Source organism: Pristiophorus japonicus, chromosome 2 (genome assembly GCF_044704955.1).
Source record: "Pristiophorus japonicus isolate sPriJap1 chromosome 2, sPriJap1.hap1, whole genome shotgun sequence".
NCBI classification, from domain to species: Eukaryota; Metazoa; Chordata; class Chondrichthyes; family Pristiophoridae; genus Pristiophorus; species Pristiophorus japonicus.
The window spans coordinates 20,928,386-20,943,603 of NC_091978.1; the positions used below are offsets into that span (position 1 = coordinate 20,928,386).

At 46.1% G+C, this 15,218-nt stretch overlaps 1 protein-coding gene across 1 annotated transcript in view; it reads right to left on the reverse strand.

Annotated features, from left to right (window-relative positions):
* slc4a11 (solute carrier family 4 member 11) overlaps window positions 1-15,218 on the reverse strand; it is a 215,314-nt gene that overhangs the window by 194,869 nt on the left and 5,227 nt on the right. The gene's annotated exons all lie outside the window — the stretch shown is intronic.

The window sequence follows — 15,218 nt, forward strand, 5'->3', positions numbered from 1 at the left end:
CTGCTCTTCTTCAAAGTAGTGCCTTGGGATCTTTTACATACAAGAGAGCACAGATTTAACATCCCGTCCAAAAGACGGCACCTCCGACAGTGCAGCACTCCGCTCCCTCAGCACTGCACTGGAGTGGAACTTGAACCCACAACCTTCTGACTCAGGCGAGGGTGCTACCAACTGAGCCACAGCTGCCACAATGGAGAGAAAGAAAAGGGGTTGAAATATAGAATCATAGAATGGTTACTATTGTGTTCCTAACACAGATGAGGCTGCGCACAGCGGGGTTAAAGTAACAGTGACCTCAGTCTTTAATAAGACACTCCAGAGTCAGGAACAGGCCTTAGGGGCCGGCTTATATACAGCATCCCTTGGGACTTCAGGAGATGAGCTCCCTGGTGGCGGAACATGGGAGTGCATGCTTTACAGATACACAACAGTTACAGCACAGAAGGAGGCCATTCGGCCCGTCGAGCCCGTGTCGACTCTCTGCAAGAGCACTTCAGCTAGTCCCACTGCCCTGCCCTTTCCCCGTAACCCTGCAAAGTTTTTACCTGCAGATACTTATTCAATTCCCTTTTGAGAGCCACGATTGAGTCTGCCTCCACCACCCTTCCGGGCCGTACATTCCAGATCCTAACCACTCGCTATGTTAAAAAGTTTTTTTTCTCATGTTGCCTTAGGTTCTTTTGCTAATCACCTTAAATCTGTGTTCTCTGGTTCTCGACCCTTCCACCAAAGGGAACATTTTCTCTCTATCTACATCAGAGAAAATAATTCAGAGATAATAATTCCAAAACAAGAAAGCCTTATTGCAATTACCTGCAATGCAGTAACTTGGAATATTGAACAGAAAAGTGAGTTTCAAAACATGGAACAGGACATCCAATTCCCATAGGTTTGTAACTCAAAACAATTGAAATATTCAAAGTATATTTTACCCCCCAAATATTTCCCCCCTCAACCAGTGCAAATTAAAATTCCTCAGTTACACCATCAGAAAGCCTTCCTAAGATGATAAATCAGCACGGCCCTTCCCCTTTGGGAACATTATTAAGTATTCTATTTCCTCATATTGCAATGAAGTTCATTACTGGCATTGGCTTTGGCTGCCTCTATTACAAAGTGATTGCCAAGCTTTTAGCAAGTCTTCACCCCACCCCTGTGGCAGGAGGATGACAAAGAGGTCAGTACTTGCGCCTGGAGCAACTGAGCACAAGTTAATAAAAATCTCACACACGGCTGCACAAGTGTCACATGGAAACAGTCACATACAAAAATGAACACAAGCTTGCCTTCCCATCCAATCTCAGGAACAAGCATTCTCCCAGCACACAAGGGGTCCCCCCTCACTGGATCTCAGCCAAATGCCTTGAAAAATAAAATGATTTTATAAAAAACATTAACATACCTGCCAACAAAATTATAAAACCGGTGCCCTGATTGTGAGGAAGCCCTTGAACGGAACTGTTAACAGGCCCTTTCTGCGCTTAAGTTGGGACAATAAAATGTAAATGAACAACGTGCTGAGTCTCAAGTAAGTTGAGAGAGAAGGGATCGGGATAGTGCCTGATTTTCTTCGGTCTCGCGTCCAAGCTAGATCCAGACTATTACTTTAAATTAAATGGCAAGGGGAGGACACAGGTCTAAACTCAAATTTAGAACTGATGGCATTAGGAACTTATTCTTCACAAAAGAGTGGAACAGATTTCCTGAAAAAATACGGAGGGAAAAATCCCTGGAATCGTTTGGGATGCTGGGGGGGGGGGGGGGGGGTGGGATGGAAATCTCGGGTCTCTGTATGGGTGAATTAAGATGGGTCAAATTGTCTTTCTCATCCATAACTATTTTATGATCTTATGACGTCAATGACCAGTGTGCACCATATTGCACCGTCAGCCGTGGGTCAGTGGGTAGCACGCTCACCTCGGAGTCAGAAGGTTGTGGATTAAAGTCCTACTCCAGGGACTTGAGCACATAAATCTCGGCTGACACTCCAGCGCAGTGCTGAGGAAGTGCTGTGCTGTTGCAGGTGCTGTTAAACAGAGGCCCCGTCTGCTCTCAGGTGGAAATAAAAGATCCCATGGCACTATTTCGAAGATGAGCAGGGGCGCTCTCCCTAGTGTCCTGGCCAATATTTATTGCTCAATCAACATCACTAAATCAGATTACCTGGTCATTATCACATTGCTGTTTGTGGGAGCTCGCTGTGTATAAATTGGCTGCTGCGTTTCCTACATTACAATAGTGACTACACTTCGGTCGCCTGAGGAGGAGAGTGTTCGAAGATCAGGCCCTTAAATCTGGCACCAAACATATGGTCTACAGGACTGTAGAGATACCCACCCTCCTGTGTGGCTCAGAGACGTGGACTATGTACAGTAGACCCCTCAAATCGCTGGAGAAATACCACCAATGATGTCTCCGCATGATCCTGCATGCCTGGGAGGACAGACGCACCAACATCAGTGTTCTCGATCAGGTCAGCATCCCCAGCATCGAAGCACTGACCACACTCGACCAGCTCCATTGTCCACATGCCCGACAAAAAACTCCCAAAGCAAGCGCTCTACTTGGAACTCCGACACGGCAAACGTACGTGGAGTCAGAGGAAATGTATTAGCATGGATCGCGAATTGGCTGGCTAACAGAAAGCAGAGAGTCGGGATAAATGGATCCTTTTCAGGTTGGAAATCGGTGGTTAGTGGTGTGCCACAGGGATCAGTACTGGGTCCACAACTGTTTACAATATACATAGATGACCTGGAAGAGGGGACAGAGTGTAGTGTAACAAAATTTGCAGATGACACAAAGATTAGTGGGAAAGCGGGTTGTGTAGAAGACACAGAGAGGCTGCAATGAGATTTAGATAGGTTAAGAGAATGGGCTAAGGTTTGGCAGATGGAATACAATGTCGGAAAGTGTGAGGTCATCCACCTTGGGGAAAAAAAAAAAACAGTAAAAGGGAATATTATTTGAATGGGGAGAAATTACAACATGCTGTGGTGCAGAGGGACCTGGGGGTCCTTGTGCATGAATCCCAAAAAGTTAGTTTGCAGGTGCAGCAGGTAATCAGGAAGGTGAATGGAATGTTGGCCTTCATTGCAAGAGGGATGGAGTACAAAAGCAGGGAGGTCCTGCTGCAACTGTATAGGGTATTGTTGAGACCGCACCTGGAGTACTGCGTGCAGTTTTGGTCACCTTACTTAAGGAAGGATAAATTAGCCTTGGAGGGGGTACAGAGACGATTCACTAGGCTGATTCCGGAGATGAGGGGGTTACCTTATGATGATAGATTGAGTAGACTGGGTCTTTACTCGTTGGAGTTCAGAAGGATGAGGGGTGATCTTATAGAAACATTTAAAATAATGAAAGGGATAGACAAGATAGAGGCGGAGAGGTTGTTTCCACTGGTCGGGGAGATTAGAACTAGGGGGCACAGCCTCAAAATACGGGGGAGCCAATTTAAAACCGAGTTGAGAAGGAATTTCTTCTCCCAAAGGGTTGTGAATCTGTGGAATTCTGTGCCCAAGGAAGCAGTTGAGGCTAGCTCATTGAATGTATTCAAATCACAGATAAGATAGATTTTTAACCAATAAGGGAATTAAGGGTTACGGGGAGCGGGCGGGTAAGTGGAGCTGAGTCCACGGCCAGATCAGCCATGATCTTGTTGAATGGCGAAGCAGGCTCGAGGGGCTAGATGGCCTACTCCTGTTCCTAATTCTTATGTTCTTATGATCCCCAGGTGGACAGAGAAAACATTTCAAGAAAACATCTCAAAGCCTCTTTGATAAAGTGCAACATCCCCACCGACACCTGACAGTTCCTGGCCAAAGACCGCCTTCAGTGGAGGAAGAGCATCCTGGAGGGCGCTGAGCACCTTGAGTCTCGTCACCGAGAGCATGCTGAAATCAAGCGCAGGCAGCGGAAGGAGCGTGCGGCAAACCAGACTCCCCACCCACCCTTTCTTTCAACCTCTGTCTGTCCCACCTGTGACAGACTGTAATTCCCAGATTGGACTGTTCAGCCACCCAAGAACTCAGAGTGGAAGCAAGTCTTCCTCAATTTCAAGGGACTGCCTATCATGATATGATGATAGACTTCAAAAGTATTTCATTGGCTGTAAAGAGTTTTGGGACGTCCTGAAAGGCACAATAGAAATACAAGTCGCTCTTTCCAATGACAAATGCATAAATTTCTTGGGCAATACTGGATGAACTCCCAACACAGAGGCACAAATGCTGACATGAGAGATAGCAGCAGACAGGGGACAAAGGAAACATCTTGATATGATGTCAGGGTAATCAGATGTCAGTCATCACCGAAGGCAGGTACAAAGTTGTCAGCTGGAGCAAGACAGGTGCAAGGGGTTGGGAGCAGATCCCATGGTTAGATATTGGCTTCACGCAGAAGCTACATAATACATGTTGGGTATTCTCAAGTAAAATGACTCATCACAGCATCACTCCTGACCAAAATTCACACAACAGTGGTCAGGGCAAGATTTGTGGTTGCTCGGCACAGAAATAAATTAGCTAAAAACAAAACTAGCCAGTAGATTCAGTGTCATGGTAATTAATATACTGCAGTTGATAATGTACCTGATCACACCGAGATATTTTACATTATTGCTACAATACATATTTTACACAGTGTAAGCTGTAGCTCAGTGGACAGCCCACCCGCCTCCGAAGTCAGAAGGCTGTGGGTTCAAGTCCCACTCCAGCAACTTGAGCACAGAAATCTAGGTTGACACTCCAGTGCAGTGCTGCACTGAGGAGGTGCTGTTTTTTGGATAAGACGTTAAACCGAGAGTCTGTTTGCCCTCTCAGGTGGACGCAAAAGATCCCATGGCAATATCGAAGAAGGTAGCCCCAGTGACCTGGGCAATATTTATCCCGCAATCAACATTTTTTAAAAAACAGATTATCTGGTTATTATCACATTGCTGTTTGTGGGAGCTTGCTGTGCACAAATTGGCTGCTGTGTTTCCCACATTAGTACACTCCAAAAGTACTTCATTGGCTGTATGGCGCTTTGAGACATCCAGTGGACGTGAAAGGTGCTATATGAATGCAATTCTTTATAATAAATGGTCAGCTTCAATATATTTGCTTCAGCCCAAGGGAGCTAGTCGAGCTAAAGCAAACTATATTGAAGCTGACTTACCATAATAAAATAATAATAAAATTAAAATTAAATTATTATTATTATTAATAATAAATAATAATAGAAAGACTTTGGCCACATTGTCCGCATGCCCAACCCAAGACTCCCAAAGCAAGCGCTCTACTCGGAACTCCTACACGGCAAGCGAGCCAAAGGTGAGCAGAGGAAACGTTTCAAAGACACTGTCAAAGCCTCCTTGATTAAGTGCAATTATCAAGGCAGTCCCTCGAAATGAGGATGACTTGCTTCCACGCCAAAAAAGGATGAGTTCACAGGTGTTTCAATGAAGGACCCGAACTATATCCTCAAGGGTGGAAGGTGCCTGTGCGTGGATGTTTTTAACGTGGGGTGGTCATTGCACCCCAGCCACTACACGGGCTTGACAGAGCTAGGTCTTGGTCCAGTGGCAAGGATTAACCAAGGCGGCTGCAGACATCCTCACCTATACCTGGGAGTCCCTGGCCAAAGGCCACCCTAAGTGGAGGAAGAGCATCCGGGAGGGCGCTGCAGAAGAGCATGCAGAAAACAAGCGCAGGCAGCGGAAGGAGCGTGCGGCAAACCAGACTCTCCACCCAACCTTTCCTTCAACCACTGTCTGTCCCACCTGTGACACAGACTGTAATTCCCGTATTGGACTGTACAGTCACCTGAGAACTCACTTTCAGAGTGGAAGCGAGTCTTCCTCGATTTCGAGGGACTGCCTCTGATGATGGAGCTCTGTTCAGCACCTCTCCACCATGACAGAGCAGGGGAGGGGGAAATCAGATCAAAGCTGCGCTTGAACCCAAACCCCGCTGGCCATGCACCATTCACCCCTCCAGACTTTATTCCTAAAGCCACAATAAGAAAAATAATCTACATGTAATCTTGTGACAGCAGACGCTTGTTTTCATTTCAAATTTTGGCCGCAGCCAAAGCAGTTCTTAAGAGTTGGCATCAGATGTAAAGACTATTAGTTCCATTGTGAAAGATATATATATTTTTTTTTTTTAAAATACACCATAGAAGCCCCACATAAGGAGGGCTGACCCACTCTCTGTATACTGTACAAACACAAAGAGTCTTGATGCTGGGCATGGGGGGGGGTGGGGTGGGGGCAAAGGGAGAGGAGATGATGGCTAATCCTTTAGCAGTACCTCAAGCAAGCAGAGGGGAGGGGAAAGTGGGGAGGGAAGGCAAGGGCAGAGTAAGAAAAGACTTGGATTTATATAGCGCCTTTCACGTCTACCGGACGTCTCAAAGCGCTTTACAGCCAATGAAGTACTTTTGGAGTGTAGTCACTGTTGTAATTTAGGAAAAGCGGCAGCCAATTTGTGCACAGCAAGCTCCCACAAACAGCAATCGGATAACAACCAGATAATCTGTTTTTTTGTTACGTTGATTGAGGGATAAATATTGGCCAGGACACCGGGGATAACTCCCCTGCTCTTCTTCGAAATAGTGCCATGGGATCTGGTTTACGTCCATTTGAGAGCGCAGACGGGATCTCGGTTTAATGTCTCATCCGAAAGATGGCACCTCTGACAGAGCGGCGCTCCTTCAGCACTGCACTGGAGTGTCAGGAACAGAAGGGAAATTTTGAGGGCTCTTTAAAAAAAAAAGGTGGAGGAGAACAGGGCGGGGTGGGGGATGGGGAGATCGAGTATTCCACCCCCACCCTCTCGCGCTCACACACGCACAGCAAGTAATTTGCAAATTCTGTCATTTTAATCTCATTAGGGAGTGCAATATTTGTGGCGCAATCTGGCACTGAATGTTTTACACAGGTAGCACATGCGGCAATCCGGACTTGCGGTGAACTGCTGTCGAAGTGCAAGGCTCAGCCAGCAGTAAGCACCGGCAGTTTTAAGCAAGACCACCAGGCACGGTGCGTGACGAGAAGGCATTGCTGCTTCTCAGGGTGGGGACAATACAGAAAAAGGAAGGGAAAAAAAAAGAACCTGACCATCTGCTCTGCCCCCCTCCCCCCGCAATCCAATACAGGCTTAACTAGTGTCACAAAAAAAATCAGCCAAGAATTTCAGCAGACTACTCACTCCAGGTTGTGGGAGAAAAGGTGAATGAACATCAAAAGCAAGTAGATTTCATTATACAGCAGTGTAACTGGGAAGTCAAGTTGGCAATCCGACTCCCGTCTGCACTAAAACAGAAGTGTGAGACCACCTCGAGCAGCCAGTGACACGTTAATAAGGTAACGCACCGAGTGCAGTATCACTACAATCCACCGTAAAGTAATGTTTCAAAAATACATTAACTTTGCTCAGTTCTGAGGCAGAAATCTGCCAAAATGTTAAGTCCCCTCCATCTCTCTATTCTCCAAGCTGGAAGGAAACAGCAACTTATATTTATATAACGTCTTTAACATAGTGAAACGTCCCAAGGTGCTTCACAGGAGTGTTATAAAATAAAACAATTTAACACCGAGCCACACACGTAGAAATGATGGCAGGTGACCAAAAGTTTGGTCAAAGAGATGGGTTTTAAGGAGCGTCTTGAAGGAAAGGAGGAAGACTTGCATTTAACTAGCTCATTTAACATCCCAAAGCACGCCACAGCCAATGAAGTACGTGAGTTGTCACTGGTATACTGTACGTTAACACAGCAGCCAATTTGGACATAGAAAGCACCCCAAAACAGCAATGAGAAAAACGAGAGAATAATCTGAAATAAAAACAGAAAATCTCAGCGGGTCAGGCAGCATCTGTGGAGAGGAAGCAGAGTTAACGTTTCGGGTCGACGACCCTTTGTCAGAACTGGAGAGTGTTCGGAAAGAACAGATTCTTAACCAGCACTGAAAGGGGGAGGGGAAGAAAGAACAAAAAGGGAAGGTTTGTGATAGGGTGGAAGGCAGGAGAGATTAGAGAGACAAAAGGGATGATGGGCCAAATTCAAATGGTAATGCCAGGAGTTAGAAAAACATTAGTCAAGATAGGGTGTGAATGGCGGGATAATGACCAACTGCCATTAGAGACAAGGAGAGAAAAAAAGAAACAGACTCTGGGGGGGAGGGGGGTGGGGGAGAGGAGGGGAGGGAGAAGAGAAAGGGAGCCAAAGATTGGCAGTGGTTACACTCTGAAATTGTTGAACTTGATGTTGAGTCCAGAAGGCTGTAATGTGCCTAAACGAAAGAGGAGGTGCTGTTCCTCGAGCTTCATTGGGAGAGTGTAGGGACTGAGGACAGAGGGGTCAGAGTGGGAATGGAGTAAAGAATTAAAGTGACAGGTGACCAGAAGCTCGGGGTCACACTTGTGGACTGAACTGAGGTGTTTGCGACGTTGGTTGAGGGATTATATGCTGGCTAAGACATCCAGGAGAACTCCCCTGTTCTGCTTCAAATAGTGCCATAGTTCAATAGAGGGGGCATCGGGGCCTCTGTCTAACGTCTCATCCGAAATATTCAACAGTGCAGCGCTCCCTCAATATATCACACTGAAGTGGCCGCCAAGATTATGTGCACCAGTCTCTGGAGTTGGGCTTGAACCCACGACCTTCTGATTCCGGCGCGAGAGTGCTACCAAGTCTAAAGTTCAGCTCTTTTTCTTAGGCCAACTGTCCATTTAGACTCACTATCCATTTTCTTCACACCTCCGTGAAGCCAAATGTTTATCGACATTTAAGTTCCACATAAATGCAAGTAGCAATTTTTAAAAATATATATAAATGTTGAGAGTGGATGGGATTCAAGGCTCTCTCCTAACATTAAAAGTAATTGACACCGCAAATGGAAGTCTACCATCACGGGGATGAGTGTGACAGGACAGCAGCAAAATAACCTGGATTAATATACCAGCCCAAGAGCAATACTTCTCAGAGTATTAGAGCACAGGAGTCCATTCGGCTCATCGTGCCTATACCGGCTCTTAACTCCACACGTGATAGAAATATAGAAACATAGAAAATAGATGCAGGAGTAGGCCATTCGGCCCTTCTAGCCTGTACCGCCATTCAATGAGTTCATGGCTGAACATGCAACTTCAGTACCCCATTCCTGCTTTCTCGCCATACCCCTTGATCCCCCCAGTAGTAAGGACAACATCTAACTCCCTTTTGAATATATTTAGTGAATTGGCCTCAACAACTTTCTGTGGTAGAGAATTCCACAGGTTCACCACTCTCTGGGTGAAGAAGTTTCTCCTCATCTCGGTCCTAAATGGCTAACCCCTTATCCTTAGACTGTGACCCCTGGTTCTGGACTTCCCCAACATTGGGAACATTCTTCCTGCATCTAACCTGTCTAAACCCGTCAGAATTTTAAACGTTTCTATGAGGTCCCCTCTCATTCTTCTGAACTCCAGTGAATACAAGCCCAATTGATCCAGTCTTTCTTGATAGGTCAGTCCCACCATCCCGGGAATCAGTCTGGTGAATCTTTGCTGCACTCCCTCAATAGCAAGAATGTCCTTCCTCAAGTTAGGAGACCAAAACTGTACACAGTACTCCAGGTGTGGCCTCACCAAGGCCCTGTACAACTGTAGCAACACCTCCCTGCCCCTGTACTCAAATCCCCTCGCTATGAAGGCCAACATGCCATTTGCTTTCTTAACCGCCTGCTGTACATGCATGCCAACCGTCAGTGACTGATGTACCATGACACCCAGGTCTCGCTGCACCTCCCCTTTTCCTAATCTGTCACCATTCAGATAATAGTCTGTCTCTCTGTTTTTACCATCAAAGTGGATAACCTCACATTTATCCACATTATACTTCATCTGCCATGCATTTGCCCACTCACCAAACCTATCCAAGTCACTCTGCAGCCTCATAGCATCCTCCTCGCAGCTCACACTGCCACCCAACTTAGTGTCATCCACAAATTTGGAGATACTACATTTAATCCCCTCATCTAAATCATTAATGTACAGTGTAAACAGCTGGGGCACCAGCACAGAACCTTGCGGTACCCCACTAGTCACTGCCTGCCATTCTGAAAAGTACCCATTTACTCCTACTCTTTGCTTCCTGTCTGACAACCAGTTCTCAATCCACGTCAGCACACTACCCCCAATCCCATGTGCTTTAACTTTGCACATTAATCTCGTGTGTGGGACCTTGTCAAAAGCCTCCTGAAAGTCCAAATATACCTCATCAACTGGTTCTCCCTTGTCCACTTTATTGGAAACATCCTCAAAAAATTCCAGAAGATTTGTCAAGCATGATTTCCCCTTCACAAATCCATGCTGACTTGGACCTATCATGTCACCTTTTTCCAAATGCGCTGCTATGACATTTTTAATAATTGATTCCATCATTTTACCCACTACTGAGGTCAGGCTGACCGGTCTATAATTCCCTGTTTTCTCTCTCCCTCCTTTTTTAAAAAGTGGGGTTACATTGGCTACCCTCCACTCGATAGGAACTGATCCAGAGTCAATTGAATGTTGGAAAATGACTGTCAATGCATCCGCTATTTCCAAGCCTACCTCCTTAAGTACTCTGGGATGCAGTCCATCAGGCCCTGGGGATTTATCGGCCTTCAATCCCATCAATTTCCCCAACACAATTTCCCGACTAATAAGGATTTCCCTCAGTTCCTCCTCCTTACTAGACCCTCTGACCCCTTTTATATCCGGAAGGTTGTTTGTGTCCTCCTTAGTGAATACCAAACCAAAGTACTTGTTCAATTGGTCTGCCATTTCTTTGTTCCCCGTTATGACTTCCCCTGATTCTAACTGCAGGGGACCTATGTTTGTCTTTACTAACCTTTTTCTCTTTACATATCCATAGAAACTTTTGCAATCCGTCTTAATGATCCCTGCAAGCTTCTCGTACTCCATTTTCCCTGCCCTAATCAAACCCTTTGTCCTCCTCTGCTGAGTTCTAAATTTCTCCCAGTCCCCGGGTTCGCTGCTATTTCTGGCCAATTTGTATGCCACTTCCTTGGCTTTAATACTATCCCTGATTTCCCTTGATAGCCACGGTTGAGCCACCTTCCCTTTTTTATTTTTACGCCAGACAGGAATGTACAATTGTTGTCGTTCATCCATGCGGTCTCTAAATGTCTGCCATTGCCCATCCACAGTCAACCCCTTAAGTATCATTCGCCAATCTATCCTAGCCAATTCATGCCTCATACCTTCAAAGTTACCCTTCTTTAAGTTCTGGACCATGGTCTCTGAATTAACTGTTTCATTCTCCAGCCTAATGCAGAATTCCACCATATTATGGTCACTCTTCCCCAAGGGGCCTCGCACAATGAGATTGCTAATTAATCCTCTCTCATTACACAACACCCAGTCTAAGATGGCCTCCCCCCTAGTTAGTTCCTCGACATATTGGTCTAGAAAACCATCCCTTATCCCCATCCCCAGAAAAGATGGAGAAGGAACTTACCGAGGTAGTCAGGCTTCTTTCAACACGATCCCAAGAATGACAAGATGACAATCGCAGAATTTTACAGCACACGAGGTCATTTGGCCTATCGTGCCTGTGTCGGCTTTTTGAAAGAGCTCTCCAGTTAGTCCCACTCCCCTTTTCCCCCCATAGCCCTGAAAATGTTTCCCCTCCCATGCAGTTATCCAATATAAAAATGCACACACAGATCGGCCAATAGATCATACTGTTTGTCGGACAATCTCTGTGGAACTATTATTATATAAAGCCCAATCACCCTACACAAAGATTAGTGGGAAAGCGGGTTGTGAAGAGGACACAGAAAGACTGCAAAGAGATTTAGATAGGTTAAGCGAATGGGCTAAGGTTTGGCAGATGGAATACAATGTCGGAAAGTGTGAGGTCATCCACCTTGGGGGGAAAAAAAACAGTAAAAGGGAATATTATTTGAATGGGGAGAAATTACAACATGCTGCGGTGCAGAGGGACCTGGGGGTCCTTGTGCATGAATCCCAAAAAGTTAGTTTGTAGGTGCAGCAGGTAATCAGGAAGGCGAATGGAATGTTGGCCTTCATTGCGAGAGGGATGGAGTACAAAAGCAGGGGGGTCCTTCTGCAACTGTATAGGATATTGGTGAGGCCACACCTGGAGTACTGCGTGCAGTTTTGGTCACCTTACTTAAGGAAGGATATACTAGCTTTGGAGGGGGTACAGAGACGATTCACTAGGCTGATTCCGGAGATGAGGGGGTTACCTTATGATGATAGATTGAGTAGACTGGGTCTTTACTCGTTGGAGTTCAGAAGGATGAGGGGTGATCTTATCGAAACATTTAAAATAATGAAAGGGATAGACAAGATAGAGGCAGAGACGTTTTTTCCACTGGTCGGGGAGACTAGAACTAGGGGGCACAGCCTCAAAATACGGGGGAGCCAATTTAAAACCGAGTCGAGAAGGAATTTCTTCTCCCAGAAGGAATTTCTTCTCCCAGAAGGTTGTGAATCTATGGAATTCTCTGCCCAAGGAAGCAGTTGAGGCTAGCTCATTGAATGCATTCAAGTCACAGATAGATAGATTTTTAACCAATAAGGGAATTAAGGGTTACGGAGAGCGGGCGGGTAAGTGGAGCTGAGTCCACGGCCAGATCAGCCATGATCTTGTTAAATGGCAGAGCAGGCTTGAGGGGCTAGATGGCCTACCCCTGTTCCTAATTCTTATGTTCTTATAAATTAAAAGTTATTATTATTAATAATGTTTTTTAAATTATAAAAGGGTTTTAATAGACTACGCAAGGAGAAACTGTTTCCACTTGCAGAAGAGTCTGTAACCAGAGGACTCTGATTTAAGGTCATTTGAAAAAAAATCCAGAGGGGAGATGAGGAGAATTTTTTTTTTAAAAAGAAGCGAGTGGTTATGATCTGGAATGCGCTGCCTGAAAGGGCCGTGGAAGCAGATTCAACTGCAACTTTCGAAAGGGAATTGGATAAATACTTGAAAAGGAAACGTTTGCAGAGCTGTGGGGGAAAAGAGTCAAGGCTTGGGACTATTGGATTGCTCTGCCAAAGAGCTGGCATAGACACGATGGGCCAAATAGCCTCCTTCTGTGCTTCTGGATGAAGCGGTTATTCCACCAGACCTTCCACAGATCACACACCATCTCTCCGCTCATTGATTCCATACCATTTCTTTTGATCAAGTTCTGCATAGATTGGCAAAACCGAATGTGCTGCAGATACTTTTGCTTTCTAAGAGTTAATAGTGTTTCATTTGTAATAAATGTAGCAGTCCACATAGTTCGCATGCCTGACACGAGACTCCCAAAGCAAGTGCTCTATTTGGAACTCCTACACGGCAAGCGAGCCAAAGGTGGGCAGAGGAAACATTACAGGGACATCCTCAAAGCCTCTATGATAAAGTGCAACATCCCCACGGACGACTGGAAGTCCCTGGCCAAAGTGGAGGAAATGCATCCGGGAGGGCACTGAGCACTTCGTATCGCCGAGAGCATGTAGAAATCAAGCGCAGGCAGCGGAAAGAACGTGCGGCAAACTAGTCCCTTCCTCCCTTTCCTTCAACGACTATCTGTCCCATCTGTGACAGAGACTGTGGCTCTCGTATTGGACGGTTCAGCCACCCAAGGACCCATTTTTAAGAGTGGAAGCAAGTCTTCCTCGATTCCAAGGGATTGCCTATGACGATGATGATGAAATGATGCAACCAGCGAGAACTGGACACACATTTTGTCCCCCCCAGTTTAAGTCACTATGGCTGCACTAGGGAGTGAATTTATTTTTCGCAAGTGGACAAATCACATGAGACTAAGAGAATCATTATGAAAATTCTCCATTGTTGGTGCCGAGTGAATCAGTACAGGTCAGGTAGCCATGACAGCCAGCAGAGAAACTCTTGGATGATCTCTTTCCACACTCTAAAGCCAAGTCAGTCCAGACTGCTACAGGACAAAGGCAAGGCTGACACTCCAGTGCAGTGTCGAGGGAGTGCTGCACTGTCAGAGGTGCCGTCTTTCAGATGAGACGTTAAGCCGAGACCCTGTCTGCTCTCAGGTGGACGGAAAAGATACCATGGCACTATTTCGAAGAGGAGCAAGGGAGTTAACCCCAGTGTCCTGGCCAATATTTGTCCCTCAACCAACATCACTAGAACAGATTATCAGGTCATTATCGCATTGCCGTCTGTTTGTGGGAGGCTTACTGTATGTAAATTGGCCACTGCGTTTCCTACATTACAACAATGACTTCACTTCAAAAAGTACTGCACTGGCTGCAAGGCGCTTTGGGACTTCCAGGAGGTGGTGAAAGGTGCTATATAAATGCATATCTGTTTTTCTTTCTCCTTCATAAGATCTTCTACCTCAACTCCATATCCCCGCCTTATCCCCCATAACTCGATTCCCTCGGTGCCCAAATAGCTAAATCGATCTCAGTCTTGAATATACTCGATGACTGAGCACCCATGGTGCTCTAGGGCAGAGAATTCCAAAGATTCACACCCCTCCAAGAAATATCTCCTCATCTCAGTCCTAAATGGCTGACACCTTATCCTGAGACTGTGACCTGAAGGCACCGGTTCATGCTGGGGACCAATTGCACATGTACCAGGTACTCTCTCGTGCCGACCCCAACGGTGAATACCAGCAGACTATTTGCCTGAGAGATGTCATGGCTGAGCCATGTCCAATCTTCAGCTAATGCTCTCTCTCACTATCTATCTCTCTCCATCCCCCTCTCCAAGAGAATCACTCAACAGTAATAGGAGCAGGACCCCTGGCTGATCTTCCCCCACGTTTTATTGGCACGGAGGCCAATAACAGCATCCTTACTGCCACTCCAGGCGAGCTCGACAAACGCTTGGACAGACTGGAGAGGGGGGTGAGTCTCTCAGATAACACACTGCTGCTACAATTTGAAGCATCAAGGAAACTTGCAGAGCTTACTTCTGCTACGTTCGCATTTCTATAAGTTTTGAGCAGCTGTTACTGAAATTACAACAACACTCATTCTCCACTTCACACCCATTCACTCCCCATCCCTGGCAAGCTCCAATGGCTCCCCTATACCCCAATGAACGGACTTCAAAATCCATGTGCCACTCCCTAAATCCCTCCAAGGATTCACCACAGCCCGTCTAAACAAGCTTTAACCCTGTAAGCCTCCCCATAGCCCCCCCCCTCCCCCCAACTTCTGGAATAGTGTGTATTCTCTGTTCCA